General features: G+C 35.8%; 1 protein-coding gene across 1 annotated transcript in view; it reads left to right on the top strand.

Annotated features, from left to right (window-relative positions):
* CNTN5 (contactin 5) overlaps positions 1–19,516 on the top strand; it is a 1,155,131-nt gene that overhangs the window by 300,744 nt on the left and 834,871 nt on the right. Inside the window, exon 2 of the mRNA XM_080642588.1 lies at positions 7,193–7,330. The gene's annotated coding sequence lies outside the window, so the exon portion shown is untranslated. The remainder of the gene's footprint in view (positions 1–7,192; positions 7,331–19,516) is intronic.

Here is a 19,516-nt window from a genome sequence, read left to right as displayed (position 1 = left end):
GGCTGGGCTGAGGGACACCCCGCCCCGTGCACGAATTTCATGCACGGGCCTCTAGTACTATATAATAATAAATATGTTATGGGTTTTTGTGTTTTCTATACTATACTTTTTATTGTTGCTTTAAAGTGTGCTCTTTCTACTTATAAAAAATAGTTTGCTGTTCAACAATATGCCATGCTACTCTGGCAACAGCCTCATACATCTGGTATCTACCCAGTCTCTTGATTGCATCATTTTCTCTTGTGCTTGGTTTAATCTTGTATTATTTTGTATAGCAACATACTGTACAGACTTGTAACCTGGAAGCAATAGCCATAGAGCCTAGATGTGTAATAGCTGTACCATTTTATGTAAGAATGCTCTGTGATTTTTGCATAATGATAAAGCCATCTAAGGATGCATTTCTCAGAACTTAGTCCCATTGTTAAGTGACACATGACTGTATGTGTGTGTGGTCTGTGTGTGCATTATCGAGGTCAATTGGTTATATATATATATATAGTATACATAACAGAAAAATATAAATAAGAAAAAACACTATATTCAGCCATTTATCTGATATGCATTTTGAACTATCCCTCTGGCTGCAGCAAGAAGTTCATCTTAAAGAGGGCTAATAGTGAAATGCAGGGAGACCAATTCAGTGACAAATGCAGAAAATTTGCTTATTTAAAAGTAGTAATGGAAATGGAGAAGACAAAGATCTAAAACATACATAGAGATCAAAGAAGTATGATTTGGTAAATAATTGAATTCTTGAGGAAGAGAGGAAGGGAGGGAGGGAGGGAGGGAGGGAGAGAGGAAGGAAGGAAGGGAGGGAGGGAGCAGAGAAGGAGGGTGGGAGGAAGAGGAAAAGGAAAGGAAAATAAAAGAATTACCTAATCCCTTCTGCTCATAATTACTCACCAACACAGACAACAGATTTACTTGTTAAGAGAATAATTAAGTTACTTTTGAAGTGGCCTTAGATATATTATCAGCTTTCTTGCATAGATTTGTCCATATAGTGTGAGCTTAAAAAAATAAAATTAGCTTTATGTATTATTAAAAAATTGGCTTTGTATGATATCTAGCATTTGGACTTGACATCAGAAATGCAAACTAGGATTAGAGAAAATATTTGGTTGACTCATAAAATTAATGGTATTACACCATTTTTATCTAACAAAAATATCTTGATTTCCTATGGTTCTGCTAATGTAAAGTGTTATCACAACTCTATCAAATATTGAATTTTAGAAAAATACAATTTATTGAGTGGAGAATTTCATTGGAATAGGGAATTTATTGGAAGTAAAAATAGAGATGGCACCGCACATGCAAATTCCATACAGGACTCCAAGCAAGATGTAGTTACATAATTTTCAAACATATTAAAAAATATAAATCCCTTATAAACTGTTAAGAAGAAATACATATTGTAAGTTCTTAAATCAAAGGAATAATAAATAATTTAATATTTCAAATGCTAGGCATAACAGAATTATTATAAAAACTTAAAAATCTGGAATATGGGTGTTGTATTAAATGTTGTTTTTTTTGGTGTTAGGTTTATCAAGATACAATTTACATAAAATTGTAAGATATTTAAAGTATATGTAATGATATTTGATATACATATATAGTGAAAGGATTCCCTCATCTAGTTAATTACCACATCCAAGTATAAGTTATCTCTTTTCCTTTTTTTTGGTGAGAACATTTATGTTCTCTCATAGGAAATTATACAATGCAGTGTTATCAACTATAGTCACAATGCTTTTTTACTTTATAATTTCAAAGAATGTACCCTTTACTAACCTCTCCCTGTTTTCCTCATTCTCTCCAGCCTCTGACAACCACTTTTTGATTCTCTGTTTCTGAATTTGACTCTTCTTTTTAGATTCCATATATACTAGTAAATGATACCATGTATTTTTTATCTGTCTCTGCCTGGCTTATTTCACTTAGCATGATGCCATTAAGGGACTTTGCTTTTGGTATCGAGTAAAAAAAAGTATTGCCACCTGGCCAGTGTGGCTCAGTGGTTGAACATCCACCTGTGAATCAGGAGGTCACAGTTCGATTCCCAGTCAGGGTACATGCCAGGGTGGGGGTGTGCAGGAGGCAGCTGATCAATGATTGTCTCTCATCATTGATGTTTCTATCTCTCCCTCCCCTTCCTCCCTGAAATCAATAAAAATATATTTAAAATAAATTATTGCCAATGTCAAAGAGCTTACTAACACCTGTGTTTTCTTCAAGGAGTTTTAAGGTTTCATATTATACACCCAATCCATTTTGAATTGACTTTGTGTATAGTGTAAGATAGTAGCCAGGTTTTATTGTTCTACATGTAGCTCTTCATTTTTCCCCAGCATCAATTATTGAAGATATTGTCCTTTCCCAATTATATATTTTGGCTCCTTTGTCAGAAGTTTAATTGACCATATGTGCATGGATTTATTTTGGGGTACTCTCTTTTTTTTTCAATGTATCTGTGTTTATGCCAATGTCATACTTATTTGATTACTGTAGCTTTGTAATATAATTTTAAATCCAGAATTGTGATGCCTCCATTTTTATTCTTCTTTCTCAAGAGTGCTCTGGCTGTTCAGGGTTTTTGTGGTTCCATATGAATTTTAAGATTGTTCTATTTTTGTAAAAAAAAATGCTATTAAAATTTTTATAGGGATTTCATTGAATCCTTAGATAGGTTTTGGTTGTATTGACATTTTAAAAATATTAATTTTCTAATTCATGAGTATACAGTATCTTTTTATTTGTGTCTTTTTAACTTTTATTCATTAATATGTTATAGTTTTCAATATACAAATAAATCACTTTCTTAGTTAAATTTTGACTTAGGTACTTCATTTTTGATGCAACTATAAATGACATTTTCTTAAGTTCTCTTTTGAATAATTTATTACTAGTGTATAGAAACACACCTGACTTTTGCATATTTATTTGTATACTACAACTTTACTGATTTTTTATTGTTCTAACAGTTTTCTGGTGCAGTCTTTAGGGATTTTTACATATAACGTGGTCATCTGCAAATAAAAACAAAATAAAATAGTTTACTTCTTTCCAATTTGTTTGTTTGTTTGTATGTATGTATGTATGTATGTATGTATCTATGTATGTATCTATGTATTTAGACTAATTGCTCTGGCTGGGACTTCTATACAATGCTGAATAAAATTGGCAATAGAAGTCACAATTGTCTTATTTCTCATTTTAAAGGAAGTCACAATTGTCTTATTTTAAAGGAAAAGCTTTCAGCTTTTTATTGTTGAATATGATGTTAATTGTGGGTCTGTCATAGCCCTTATTATTTTGAGGCTTATTTCCTCTATTCCCACTATGTTGAGTGTGATTATCTTGAAGGGATCTTGAACTGTGTCAAATGTTTTTTCTTCATATATTCACATATTCATATATATATATATATATATATATATGAAACCCTACTATGCAAATAGACTGAACGGTGGAACAACTGAACAATCAGTTACTGTGACGTGCACTGACCACGAGGGGGTGCACACGGAACATGGCTGGTGTTGGCCATGGCAGGATGGTGGAGCAGGTGAGCGGGGGTGCCAGACCAAGGTGGGGCACTGGTCACTGTCATTGGGGTGAGCCTCTGGTGGTTACTGAACATTCTTTGCTCCCCTGTGCCGTGGTCCCGCCCGGCACTCACACCCACTGCTGGCGCCGGCCCCGCTCACACTCGCTGCTGGCACCAGCCCAATCGCTCTACGCTGTCAGCAGGTACAAGTGGGGCCAGCACAGTCAGCACATGGGAGTGGTGGCTGGGGGAGTGGGGCTGCAGGCAGAGAGGGGGCCTGGGCCGTGGCGGGAGGGGCTGGCGGGGGTGCAAAGGATGGGCTGAGACCCGTCCCCTGTGCCCACTGCAGCCTCATGGCCCACAGTTCCTTTCAAGGTGCACAAATTCGTGCACTGGGTCATAGTATTATTTTAATTCTTCATTTTGTTAATGTGGTTGATTTGTGGATGATGGATCATCCGTGCATCACTGTAATAAATCCCATTTGATCTTATTGTATGATCCTTTTAATGTACTATTGAATTTTGTTTGCTTATATTTTGTTGACAATATTTGCATCTGTGTTCATCAAGAATATTGGCCTATAATCTTTTGTAGTTTCTTTGTCTGGGTTTGATATCAGGGTAGCGGGCATTGTAAAATGAATTTTGAAGTATTTCTACCTCTTCTATTTTTTGGAATTGTTTGAGAAGGATTAGTGTTAGTTCTTCTTTATATATTTGGTAAAATTCATTTTGTCTGGGACTATTTTTCACTGGTAATTTTTTATTAATGATTTAATATCTGTACTAGGAATTGGTCTGTTTATATTTTCTATACCTTCATGATTCAGAATTTGTAGGTTGTACATTTTTAGGCATTTAACCATTTCTTCTAGGCTCTTGTATTTTAATCCTCATCCGAGGATATGTTGTGTGTGTGTGTGTGTGTTTTAATTGACTTTAGAGAGAGAGGAAGGGTGAGTGAGAGAGAGAGAGAAAATAAAAGAAACATCCCTGTGAAAGAGTAACATTGATTGGCCACTTCCAATAGTCTCCATGAGTGTGCATTGAACCCAAAACATATGTGCCCTGGTCAGGTATCAAACCCACAAAACTTCTGTACATGGGACAATACACTAAGCAACTGGGCCACACCGGCCAGGACATTTCTTCTAGGTTTTCAATTTGTTCTTTATATAATCACTAGAGACCCAGTGCACGAAATTCGTGCAAAGGGTGGTTTCCCTCAGCCCAGCCTGCACCCTATCCAATCTGGGACCCCTCAAGGGATGTCTGAATGCCCGTTTAGGCCCGATCCCACTGTAGGATCGGGCCTAAACGGGCAGTCGGACATCCCTATCACAATCCAGGACAGCTGGCTCCCAACAGCTCGCCTGCCTGCCTTCCTGATTGCCCCTAACTGCTTCTGCCTGCCAGCCTGATCACCCCCTAAGAACTCCCCTGCCTGCCTGATTGATGCCTAACTGCTCCCCTGCAAGCCTGTTTGCCCCTAACTGCCCTCCCCTGCAGGCCTGGTCCCCCCTAACTGCCCTCCCCTGCAGGCCTGGTCCCCCCCAACTGTTCTCCCCAGCAGGCCTGTGTCCCTCCCAATTGCCTTTCCCTGCAGGCCTGGTCACCCCCAACTTCCCTCCTCTGCCAGCTTGGTCACCCCTAACTACCCTCCCCTGCTGGCCTGATCGCCCACAACTGCCCTCCCTTGGAGACCTGGTCCCTCCCTACTGCCCTCCCCTGCTGGCCATCTTGTGGTGGCCATCTTGTGTCCACATGAGGGCAGGATCTTTGACCACATGGGGCAGCCATCTTGTGTGTTGGAGTGATGGTCAATCTGCATATTACTCTTTTATTAGATAGGATAGAGGCCTGGTGCATGGGTGGGGGCCAGCTGGTTTGCCCTGAAGGGTGTCCCAGATCAGGATGGGGGTTCCCTTGGGGTGTGGGGTGGCCTGGGCGAGGGGCCTGTGGTGGTTTGCAGGCCTGGTATCTGGGGTTTATGTATCTTCTACAATTGAAACTTTGTAGCCTGGAGCGGAGCCAAGCCTTCTGCTTGCTCTGAGGCGAGGCAGCAGCCATTTCTGTTGGGATTTATGTATCTTCTATAATTGTAACTTTGTAGCCTTAAGTGGAGGCCAAAGCAGGCCAGGGCTGCAGAAGCTTGGCTTCCTCCATCGCCGCAGGCAACCCTAGCCTCCTGCTCTTTCCAGCTCCGTGGCTGCTGCCATTTCTGTTTGGACTTATGTATCTTCTATCATTGAATCTTTGTAGCATTGAGTGGAGGCCTAGGCCGGCAAGGGCAGGCGGAAAGCTTGGCTTCCCCCATCGCCGGGGAAACCCAAGCCTCCCTCCTGCTCTCTGTGGCCATAGCCATCTTGGTTGGGTTTATTTGCATATTAGCTCCTGATTGGCTGGTGGACATGGCTGGTGGGCGTGGCTTTGGCTGTAGCAGAGTGATGGTTAATTTGCATATTACTCTTTTATTAGATAGATTTGGTAGTATTTGTGTGGTATCAGTTGTCATGTATCCTCTTTCATTTCTACTTTGAATTTTTTGAGTCCTGTCTCTTTTTCATTTGGTTAGTCTCACTGAAAGCTTGTGATTTTTATCTTTCTATTTCCTTTTTTTCCTATTAATTATGGGCTTAGTTGTTCTTTTACAAGTTCTTTGAGATTTAAAGTATTTTTAATTTGAGATCTTTCTCTTTTTCTTAATGTGGGCTTTTTATTTTGCTATACACTTTCCTCTTAGAACTCCTTTTGTCACATCCCATAATGTTTGGTGTGCTACATTTCCATTTTAATTTGTCTAAGATATGTTTTTATTTTTATTACTTTTTTGCATTTGTTGTTTAACCGTTTTTAAAAATATATTTTATTGATTTTCACAGAGAGGAAGGGAGAGGGATAGAGAGTTAGAAACATTGATGAGAGAGAAACATCGATCAGCTGCCTCCTGCACACCTCCTACTGGGGATGTGCCCATAACCAAGGTACATGCCCTTGACTGGAATCGAACCGGGGATGCTTCAGTCCACAGGCCAATGCTTTATCCACTAAGCCAAACCAGTTAGGGCAATAGAATGTTGTTTAATCTTCATATATTTGTGACTTTTCCAGTTTTCTTGTAATTGACTTATAGTGTGATAAAAAAAAAATACTTCAATGTGATTTCCATCTTTTTAAATTCATTAAGCCTTTTTTTCTAGCATATTTCCATCCTAGAATATGTTCCATGTGTCCATGCGAAGAATGTGTATGCTTGTGCTATTGGATCGAATGTTCTGTAAATATCTATTAAGTTCATTTGGTCCAATGTGTAGTTAAAGTCTAAAGGTACCTTGATTTTCCATCTGGGTGATTTGTTAAATGTTTTAAGTAAACCATGAAAATTTAGTTAGGGTAATATTCTGCACTGATATAGTTTAATAAAATTACAAAAGAAAACTTAAATTTGAAAAACAACAACTAAATATATTTAATTAGAATTGTTGTATATGCTGATATGGGTAAACAGCATAGTAATTACTATTTAACTAAATAGAGATGATGTAAAATATTAGTAAGAAATTTTGTTCAAATAATGGAAAGTTAAAAGAAAGATCAGTTGTAATCACAATAATATATATTTTTTTCTTAACAGGTGACCTCAAAGGATTGTCATTTATTACCATTCAGAATCTACTGAGTATCATTTTTGCATGACCACAATAAAAGGATATCTTTACAGAAACCAGTTCCTTTTTGAAGTTCCTAATTTGGACCCTGTTGCAGAAAGCAGGTACAATTCATCTTCTGTTCATTTGCCTTTAAAATTGAAAAGAATGTTGAAAGAAAGAAAACAACCATAAAACCTATGTGTTTCATTTATAGAAATCCTGAACAACACCTCAGTATATTGAAGCTTATATTTTATATACTCAAAATAAGTGTTTTATCTTGAAATTGAAAAAGACCTTAATTGTGTCATTAAACACACACACACACTAGAAATAATCTGGAAATTATATTAAGGTGAAAATTGTAAATATTTTCTTTATTACAGCTTTAGTTTGATATGAGAATGGCAAGTACATATAGATTGTTAATTTACTGAAAACAGTAAGAGGAACAATACTCTGTTATAGCCTCCTGTTTCATAATATTTTCCTCGACCAGTGTATAATGTGCTAGTGAATGGGTTTTATGATTTTTGATAGCTTGAGCTTGAAAACAAAGCTTATATTATATAAGCAGGAAGTCATAGTCAATAAAAGGTTGAGTCATTCCCACCTTAATAGGGAATCTCCTAAATGAAGTAACTTTTATGTTCTTTGCTCAGCAGCTCCACATTCTTATATGCTTATAAAACAACCCAAATCATTAAATATTAATTGCATCTATTTTGAGTTAAAGTGACCATTTGCATAACTTAATATTAATCCTTTAAAATGAATTCAATGAACAATTTTAGAATACATAATTTGACATGTTTAATATTCACAATTAAGTGGGCATTAACAGATTATCTTAAATCCATGGTGTGCTATTTACTTGAATATTTATGTTAAATTTTACGTAATCAACCAAGGATGTAAATTATTTTGGGGTATTTAATTATATTTGTTTTCTAATTATTTATAAAATATTGACAATATCACACCCAAATCCAAGGCTGCCATATATCTGCCCTCTAATTTGTCAAGTTAATTGATTCAAAATATTGGGAAGTAGTTCCCTCAGCCTGTTCTGTGCTTTCAGTTTTGTCAGGCTTTCAGGCTTGAAAATTAGAGTTAAAGAAGGAATGTGAGTAAATCTTATTTTGAGAGCAGTTCTGTAGGAGAGTGTAAGAGGCAAGAGTTTGATGAATGTAATTTTACTTTGTAATAATCATGCCTAGATCCCGGAAGGTTATTGCAGAAAATTTTACAGTTTAAGTATATTTTATGCATTACATTAAAACATAGCAATTTGTCATTTTCATTGAAAGTCCTAGCTGCACCAGGTATCCTTATATTAATTTTGTAAGAAAAAAATATAAATTTTACATATTACAAAGTCTAGAAACAAGTGGAGTGAAAAGATAAGGAAGTAGGTAGAAAGTATCTGATTAGTGAATCCTCAAACCATGGAAAAAGAGTGGGTTCCCCATAAATGAGTACTTTGCTTTATTCTAATATTAGACAAATTTTTTAGCCAAATTTTGCCATAATAGTTCAGTTTGTTGGAAGAATATCAAAATAGGTTACATATGCAAAATAAAATTAAAATAACAATGTGTGTTCTACCTAGAAATTATGCATACACATTTTGGAGAATATTTCATATATATACAATATTTCATATATATGTATACTTCCTACATATAAACATTTTATTCTTAACTCTTAATCACTGGAGCATATTAACAAATATTAACTTGCTACTGCTTCAATATCCATGAATACTAGAGATAAATTATATGGAGACACCTTAATTGAATTTTGCAGTGTAGAAAATGTTTATTTATGGTTCTTGTGACATTTTCAAAGCAAGACAACTGAATATAGCATAGCAGCTGTAGGCAAGAGGATTTTGGATTTAGTGCTGACTTCCAGATGGATGATGGATATGCAATTTAAATTTATGGTTAGACGTATCAACAGATGGAAATAGAATAGAGTGAATGTCTTTGCCACCTGTGAACTGGGGCATTCTATCAATTAACAGCTGAATTATTTTAAATTCAAGTAGTTCAACAGAACTCTAATTAATTTTTGAGAAGAGTCATTTTGCCAACCTATTAATAAGTATAGGTTTCAAGTTGAGGATGGAGAGCTGATTTAACAGTACAGGGAACCTATGGAAGTAGGTTTGGCAGAGCATAGTTCAGTCTTGTCATGTCACTCTTGTTATTGCTCTGCCCAACTAATTGAAAAGCATATTGGAAAAACAGGAAGCAATTGAAACAAGTGAGACAGACTAAGCACTCCAAAAAGACCTAAGTGAATTAGAATTGATGAATCTGATGAGAGTGGGCGCACAGTGTCACTTTAAATAAAACCCCATTTCATTCATGTACTTGCACCTAATCTGTTACCACAACTACTCAAAACATTTACAATAGACACTGACAGTTTCATCTTGACACAGTCAACTAAATCCCTGCCATAAAAGGCAGCATATATTAAAAGGCATCCTTAGTTCAGCCTCTGAGACTGAAATGTTTCACTCAATAACTTACACAACTCGAAACAGTCGGCGATGGCTCAGTTCCAAGAAAAAGAACTTTGTTCCATTAGAGAAGAGGCCAAGTGACTCTAGGTTTACAGATTTTCAGAACTGGCAGAATTTTTACCACTTGATGAAAAAAACAACAACAAAAGCCCCTCTGGCCCTTAGTATCAGTGTATGCAACTACAGAGTACTACATCTGAAAAAAAGTAGAGTGGGGTGTTCTCCCAACTTCAAAACTGAAAAATTTAATTTTGATCCTTGATGGTCTTGAAAATTGCATAGAAATTGGAAAGAAAAAAAAATTATTTTTACATACATAGGTTGTTACATTGTATGAGTTAACAGCACTGATATTTGGTATAATGTTTACAGTGTGGTAACCTTAATTGGCTTAAAATAATTGGGAGCTTTTATGGAGATAGTTTTACTGAATATTAGAAATAACTTTGTTACTTACAGTTGCAGTGTTCACAGAAGTCCTTCTGAGGTAGTATATTCAAATAAATGGGAATGTATAATTTGTAATTGTTAGCAAGAGAGATGGAACAGTTCCTTCCAAGTTATTATTTAACTAGAGTCCCAATGCACAAAAATTTGTGAAAGAGTAGGCCTTCCTTCCCCTGGCTGCTGGCACTGGCTTCCCTCTGGCACCCTAGACCCCAGCTGGCTCACCCCCCCCGGCTCCTTCCCACCTAGGCTTCATCAGGAAGGATGTCCAGAAGACATCCAGTCTAATTAACATATTATCCTTTTATTATTATAGATAGTAAAATCTTAATTCATTTTAAGGACAGTGTTACAAACATCTGTATTTTGCCATTTGTAAAATTAGTTACTTAATTTTGACTACCTATATTTGTAGGTTTTTAGGGGGAAGATATTGTTTTAAAATATTTTATAGAAAAATTTGTTATATAAAGTATACCAAAATACCTAGGCATATTAATCAAAATAGAATGCTTTAAATAGTTTATCAGTTGGTATAAAATAATGTATAATTTGAAGTTGTATGTATTTCTTAGTTAGCATTTATCTCTATCTGCCAGTTAAAGAGGTGAGAGATGGTGGATTGTGGTGAGTAACAAGGGATATCTTTAATATAAGCTTATTTATAGAAGATATGTTGGTGAATTAATATTGCTCAAGTTTGTTGCTAAGGATATGAAAGAAAATTAAGTTTGCCCAAAGCAAGTAGAGGAAAAAAAACATAATAAGTTTTAGTGTGGTAACAGTGTGCTCATAGATTATAGTGCATAGACTATTAGCAGAACGATGCAAAACATTCACCCATTTAAAAATTGTAAACATCCAAACAATTCTAGTAATTTGAGTGTATGCAAAAGACCTCATGCATGATACCTACCTAGTAGATAACTTTTACTGAACACTATTGTGGAAAAAATTATAGAAACAGAGAAAATACTGACATTTGGGCTGCATTTCTTTTCTATACCTTTAAAGGCCAGGGAAGACTGAGCATGGAAACAAAAGCCACATGGTTTTTCTGGTGCAGTTTTCGAAAATGAGGAACTTTCTATCCAATCATGCTTACATACCAGCGTTTTAAACCCTTAATCTGAATGCTCCGTTTCCTGAACACCTTAAAGCTATCCTAATAAAATACAGGGGTGGGCAAAAGTAGGTGTACAGTTAGAATACAAGTAACATAATAATACATAGTAATATAAGAATAAACTCTGTGTCACATACTCACAACTGTGGACCTACTTTTGCCCACCCCTTTATAGGAGGGGCTCCATCTCTCCCAATAGATGTTTGACATTTAGTTAGTCTGTCTGTACTAAGCCTAGTATGCACACAGAAAAATGATTAACATGTGGACTTTTCCTAAACACTGTCACATTTGCTGAGTATATTGGGGTGATTTTGACAAGTGGAAAAATTACAGGCTTTGGAGGAAGGTAGAACCAGAATTGAAGCTCCGCTGTAAATTTGCTAGCTTTAGAAACTTGGACCTAATTGTTATGAACGACAAGTTTTCTTCAGCTTTAAAAATGGGATAATATTTCATGTTGCAAGGATGTGAGAAATTGATATTAAACATGTCTGCCTGTCTATTCTATGTATATAAACATACACATATTCGGAGTTTGGTTTCTGGAAGGTATTTAACACAATAGCTATGGTGATAGAATGAGTACCATATATTTTACCACTGAGTAGAATAAACTTTATTGAGTGCCTGATAAGATTTTTTAAAAAGAGCAGGAAAGAAAGAAGGAAGGAGAGATGGATGTAGGAAAGAAGTACAAACAAAAGAAGGGAAGAAATACAAAAAGAAAAGGAATGAAATAAGAGAAGGAGGGAAGGAAGAAAGGAAGGGAGGGAGGCAGGGAGGGAGGGAGGGAGGGAGGGAGAGAGAGAGAAGGAAGGAAGGAAGGAAGGAAGGAAGGAAGGAAGGAAGGAAGGAAGGAAGGAAGGAAGGAAGGAAGAAAGGAAAGGAAGGAAGGAAGGAAGGAAGGAAGGAAGGAAGGAAGGAAGGAAGGAAGGAAGGAAGGAAAGAAGAAAGGAAGGAAGAAAGGAAGGAAGGAAGGAAGGAAGAAGGAAGGAAGGAAGGAAGGAAGAAAGGAAGGAAGGAAGGAAGGAAGGAAGGAAGGAAGGAAGGAAGGAAGGAAGGGAGGGAGGGAAAAATAAATGGAGGAAGGGAAGAGAGAAGGGACAGAAAGGAAAAAAAAATAGGTATGCCCATTTTCTTGTTACATAGTATTTGTATTCTAGGGCTGTTGTGGGATATAAGATTAACATAGGAAAGTGAATCATCTGTCATAAATTATTAGAAAATAAAATACAAAATATCCCTCCCAATCATAATCTACAACATTGCTTATATAATACTCTGATGGATTTTGTGTTAGCACATAACACAATCTCGTCATTCTTGTACTCTTTAGTATATTAGAGCACCTGGGGGCCTAATAACTGCCTTTCTCAGAAGACCTATCCCCAAGATTTGAGATTAGGTGCCAGTCAACAAGTATTATGCAATATTGAAGGTATAAGAGAAGAAGAAATCTTATCATAGTCCTCCCAACTGCAGTGGCCACAGATGTTTTTCTTAGAATCATCTGTCTCAGTGCTGGAAGCTATGGTCGTTGCTGACAGTTATCTATAGTTTTTGCAGTTTCTAACTCTTTGAAAGCTATCAGTTAATTGAACACTTAGCAGTGGTCTTTCCTTACAATTATTCCTTTAACCTTATAAATACCTAATATGTGAATTCATTACTGCTTGAAAGACCATGCATATTTCATTTTCTTGACCGACCCTTGACAGGTAAAGAATATGTCTAAACAAACAACCCAAAATAAACACACACACAGCCCAAATATATTACAAAAGCCTAACAAGCCCTAACCGGTTTGGCTCAGTGGATAGAGCATCAGCCTGCAGACTAAAGGTCCCGGGTTCGATTCCAGTCAAGAGCATGTACCTTGGTTGCAGGCACATTCCCAATAGGGGTGTGCAGGAGGCGGCTGATCGATGTTTCTCTCCCATCGATGTTTCTAACTCTCTATCCCTCTCCCTTCCTCTCTGTAAAAAATCAATAAAATATATTTAAAAAAAAACACAAAAGCCTAACAAAATGCATAAAAGCATCTATAATAATAAAAGTGTCATATGCTAATTAGACCGATGTCCTTCAGGACGACCCTCCGGACGAAGCTGGGGCTGCAAGGGCCGAGGCGGCTGCTGCAGCAGGTGGGGCCTAGGCAGAGAAGGTGGCCGCTATGACGGTCTGGGGCCGAGGCAGAGGCAGCTGCTGCCATGGCCGGGGCCGAGCCCCTTGCACAGATTTTGTGCATCAGGCCTCTGGTAGAGATTTGTTATGTTCATTGTGGGTACACTTAATTTCAAAACAGTTTCAATCCTCCCTCAATTAGTTTTATTTTTGTGTAATTTAACAAATAACAAAGTATGTTAATTGGACAAGTAGACCTCTGAAATAAAATAACACAGAAAATGTTCTATGTCTCTGTAAAAACTTGGTAGCAAACTGATAAGATACTGCAGAACAGTGGAGAAGAAAATGGACTATCCCATAAGTTATTCTAGTACAATTTGTTATCCATAAGAAAAATCTATAATAGTAAAGGTATAATATGCTAATTAGACCAGACGGCTGAACGACCTTCTGGACGACCTTCCGGACGAAGCGGGGGCTGTGAGGACCGAGCCCTTTGCACGAATTTTGTGCATCGGGCCTCTAGTATTTAAATAAAATCAGATCTCTCAGCATCCAAAACTAAACAAACAAACAAACAAAACCTTCAGTTGGATTTAAAACCTAAATTTAAAAGACAAAACTTTAAATATTGGGAAGAAAACATTGGTAATAATTTCATTACCTCATTTTTTCAACATAGAGAAAAATATTTTTAAACATGTAAAGCAGTCTATAAATGAAAAAAAATGACACATGTGACTACACTTTTTTAAGAAAATAATGTTATGGTGAAACATCTTGGTACCCAAACTTTTAATAGCTCTTCTTTGCTTGTAAAATAAAAAAAAACAAACAGACTCTGATGTTGGCAATCAATACTTTTACAGATGTGCTATAGGATAACTTTCCAAGTTTGCATTCTTCCAGGGCAGTAGATTGCAATATTGTCTTTAGTTCTTCAGCTCTCTCTGTATCTGTATTATTTGGCAGTTTTTCTAAATATGAGTAAAATGTAATATTACTTGCCCTTTGACTTTGGGCTTAGCTATAAGACTTGCTTTGGTCAATAAAATTAGGCAAAGGCATTGGTACATTAGCCCTGTGGTTAGGCTTTTAGATGCATTTCATATTTCCACTAACCCTGTGGCTCTTTTCCCATTCACCAAGAAAATAAGGAGGAAAAGAGATATGTGGAGTTAATCCACTCCAGGTAAACCATTCCAGCTAAGCTCAGCCTTAATCAGCTGACTTTCAGCTACCAAATATAAGTGAGTGATAATAAATGGTTGCTGTTTTGAAACATTGAGTTTGGGAATGGTTTGTTATGCAGCAATGGCTAACTGATGTCACAATTATCCAGAAAGAAATGTGTGTTCCACTTATTCTTGATAGTCACTGTCTTTACATATGCATTTCTCTGCCCTTCTCAAATTCCACTGTTACCATTAACCTTACTTGGCTTGTATTATTCCCTTCGTTTTCCCTCTTTTTATGTTCAAGATCAAGGTAAAATACTCTTTCTACAATATGCTTCAGTTTCTTTTTGTATGAAATGAAAGAAACATAGTACATACTGACTGATATCATCAATATTTGTTAGTTGTCTTTTATTTCTCATACAGTACGTTTTAAAGTTAGGCACTTTAACTTTATACTAATCTGTACCCACCATAGAGCTTTATACATAGTGTATTCTTTATATCTGAACTAAAAGAAGTATAAATAATGGTTGATGTAGATGATATTCATTGTTACAAACACATATGTTTACAGTTTATAGAGAAATTGATTTCGCTCACAAATTATTCCTCCAGATTTAAGTTTTCCCTTACTTTACTACGGGCACTATGATTAAAGGAGAGCATTTAAATCTAAATGAGGTGAGTTGAGGATCATGTCTCTACAGATGTTAAGTGATCTTTAAATGATCACCTACCATCCTCAGGGCTAATATGTCAAAATTGGTAAGTAGAAAGTCCCTACAGCTAATATATGGTGAGTTAACAGTTTAGACTTCTATCAGTGAAGATTACACTATAAATAGTTTGCTAGTGACAGTAAAACCCCTTAGTAAACTTCTTAAAAATTCTAATGTCATTTTGTTTTTCATTTAGCACAATAACATTTTTTTTTCCTTGGAAAATATTTATATTGTCTTGGATTGTAATTTAGAAATTTGTATTTCTATATGATTTTTAGTAATTAGTTCATTATAGAAGGCATGAAAAATTGTCCAAAAATTTATTTGGAACCTTATAAATTGTACACAGTGACACCAGATTTTGTGCTTGCTTAGTCTATTCTAGTCTATTATCATGGTTGAAAATCTTACTTTTTTGAATTATGCTTTTAATTTAACACTACATTAAGCAAGTTAATGTATTTACTTTACAAACATTTTTTTTTCTTACCTAATTTGCTTCTGACATGTGGGAAATGGGAGGAGGTACTTTTAGTAAAAAGCCTTTGCTCACTCATGCCGAGGTGGGTTGAGGGCTATCCTTGCACATATGATGGAATGGTAGGTTTCAGGAAAATAAAGATGCTGAAGATTTGTGATTGCTTAAGAAATTATAAATAGTCTCTTTTTATCTTGCTTTATTTATCTTGTAAATCTGCCAGAGTTAGCATAACCACCATCTCATAGATTTAACCTACAGACAATATCTATATTATGTTAAAGGCTTCATGCCAACTATGTGTTTCCCAAATAGATAAATTATTTAAATAATTAAACATTTCATCAGTACATCCTGATATAACTTTTAACATTAAAAATATTTTATATTAAGGTAGCACGTGGAATAGAAAGTATTAAGGGATCTCTGAGGTTTACTTGGAATGAAGAAGAAGGTGAAAAATGACCCTTGTGTTTATATGTCACTATAGCAAATCATATTGTTCTAAGATTTCAGTGATGCATAGCAGCGGAAATAACAGAGATGAGTACAATAGACTTTTCCATAGACTGAGTTTTCCAGGTCATTTAATCCTCTCTAGTGTCTTCAGAACACTCCAACAGAGTTAATGATAACAGATTGTCACATTATTGTCCTCACGATGACCTGTTTGGGTAGAAAATAAAAAACGCTATACTCCCAAAGCTTTGGGTAAAAATACAGTGATCATGAACTCATCAATTTTGTCCTCTCTCTCTCTCTCTCTCTCTCTCTCTCTCTCACACACACACACACACACAAGCAGAGTCATGTGAATTCTTGAATTGTGTCATTTTATTAGAAAGTACAGTGTAAACTATCTAGAATGAAATCAAGATATGGGAAATTAACAAAAGCAAAAAAGGTCAATATATGCAAGGCTTGAGTGATAGGCATGTCTTTTGCTCTTAGAACTTCTCAGAATTTTACTCACAACCATGTAAGCAATTCTCACAGATTTGGTAATCTGGCCTCACAATCCATGACAGATTGAAAATAGAATGTGAGAAGATAATGCCATCTTGCATCCACTTCCCACTGAGTCTTCACATAGAACGTGTGTCAAGATTATTGTACCAAAGAGATAGGAAACTGGGTTAAATGGGTCCCTCGTTGGTCTCATTGGTTGAGAGTTAACTTATGGAAAATTAAATCCTGGAGCCAGTTTAGACTGCCCTGCATAGCCTAAAAAAACTTCTATGGTGCTAGAGAAAACCTTGAGACAGAGAAGCAGCTACGCAGTGCAGACCCTGAAGGAGAGAAAATGTCAGTGAGGAACTGTCCTCTGTGGCTGCAGGTGGGTTGCAGGATTAGGGATTGGAACATTAACAACATCTCCTATTGGTGTGTAATTACAATATGGTCAGATTCTCTGAAAACAATAAATTCTACAACAAATTTCTCTGGTGAATGTTAGACTTGTTCACCCTAACCTTAGTTTTGGGCTAAAAGGAACTTGCGTTTGGCTGATTCTACAATTCAGTTATTAAGAGGTATGTCTGCTCACACTAATAAAGTCAACAAATATGAACTAACATTGCATTTGGTACATAAAACAGTAAGTCCAGGCCCTGGCTGGTTTGGCTCAGTGGATGGAGCGTTGGCCTATGAACTGAAGGGTCCTGGGTTATATTCCAGTCAAAGGCACATGCCCAGGTTGCAGGCTCAGTCCCCAGTGGGGGGCATGCAGGAGGCGGCTAATCACTGGTTCTTTCTTATCATTGATGTTTTTCTCTCTCTCTCCCCTCTCTCTTCCTCTCTGAAATCAATAAAAATATATTTTTAAAAAAACAAACAAACAAAAAACCAGTAAGTTCAGTAAAAAATATCAATCAGATTAGCTATGGGGTATAAACGAGTCAAAATAAATTGTTTATCATTATTTTTCACTTCTGGAATCTCATATTAATATCTTATATCATATTTTATATGGAGAATCTGAGTATAATTAGAACACTCAGAGTTCCCTGAATGACATGGCCTCACATACGTATACCAGACAGGGTAAAAAAGATAGAGGAATCCCTTACCTAATGTTTACTTTATAATTTGTCTTATATTTCCATTGCTATTGCTTCTATTGTGAAAGAAAGAATACTTTTCCTATTTACTTCACAATTTTATTTATATTTATGAACTAAACAATTAGGAGTAAGAACTATACTATTCAGATAAATAAATAGGTATAGAAAAAAACAATATGGTAATGATGTAATAAGAGGGAAACTATTTTAGAAGTATGATTTCTATAACAATTACAAAGTCTTAAGTTGTGACTAAATAACTATGTTTGGTATGCTTTATGTTTATACTTTAAAATTTAAGTTGACTTGGAAAGCTTCTTTAACTTAGATCATTTTAAAGTCCTATGGAATACTTACAGAGCATTTGTTAATTCCTTTTGGAGTTAGAAGGGAAATCATAGTTGAAGTTCCTGATAACTTTTCTTTGTAATTTGTTTTGAGAAGGGGCAGTACATTGTTTTTCTTAAGATATAGCTCTATGAGAAATGAGGATAAGCAAAATCTTTGAAAAGATTTTTGCAATGCATATTATACACATAGAATTTAAATTATTTTATAAAATTACAGTGAAAATATTCTTTCACACTTTTTTAGAAATATCTCGTTTTTTTCTGCTTGAGGCTTTTCAAAGAATAAAGATGATGTTTGAGAAATATTTTTAGGAATAGCTTAATTATTTCCCTGTTCTATAAAAAGTTAAATTAAAAAAAGAAGAAAACTACACTAAGTTTGTTTTTTACAATTTAAATGACAACTATCATATAAAAATTGGTGTAATTATTTAACATAGTATTTGCATTTCAGAGTATTATATGTTGTGTTATATGCTTTAGTTTTATTTATTTTTTAAATTTTATATGTTTTCTAGAAGATCATGTGAGGATATTCTGCTAAGGTGACATTTGCTCTAAGATATAAAGGAAATAAAGTGGCTAGCCATGTGGGGTGACAGAAGGGACAGCAAATACAAATGCTTTGAGGCAGGAGTGTGTTTGATATGTTCTGGGAACTTAGTATGCTGGAGAATGAGTGAGGGAGAGAATAGAAAATAGGAAATCAGAGAGCTGGAGGGACATAAAAAACAAATAAGTCAATGTCAGGTATTGTGAGAGATTTACCTTTTACTTTCTATGAGGTAGGAAACTGTTGGAAGGTTTTGAACTGAGGAATGTCATGATTTAATTTATATTTTAAGCATCTATTGTTGGATTACATAAAACAAGGATGAAGCAAAGAGTAAAAAGGATATTACCGGTGAGTTTCTTTGCCTCTCCCCACCCTACACCACTCAATTGGGAGGTGGGAGTTGCCTTGGCAACTAGAAAAGGAGAGTTTCTACTTACTGAGATTTAATTAATGGCAGGATTCTGGTGGGGAGGTAGTGAATTTATTTTCAGAGCAGTGTGAAATGCCTATTTGTCATATAAGTGAAGTTATAAAATAGGCAGTTGGGCATATGACTTTAGAGTTTAAGGCAGGTGAGTTGACCAGAGATATAAAATTGGGAAATTTGCACTGGTGTTTCCTGCCAATATAAAAGAATAAGCAAAAAAGCCTGAGTAGGAGCAGCAACAGAAATTAAGGTACAACCGAAAAAGGATGATTCAGATGCCTTGTGAAGATAG

This window comes from Plecotus auritus, assembly GCF_963455305.1.
Source record: "Plecotus auritus genome assembly, chromosome: 9".
NCBI lineage: Eukaryota > Metazoa > Chordata > Mammalia > Chiroptera > Vespertilionidae > Plecotus > Plecotus auritus.
The sequence above is the reverse complement of the archived record's forward strand: the minus strand, read 5'-3'. Positions and strand labels throughout refer to the sequence as shown.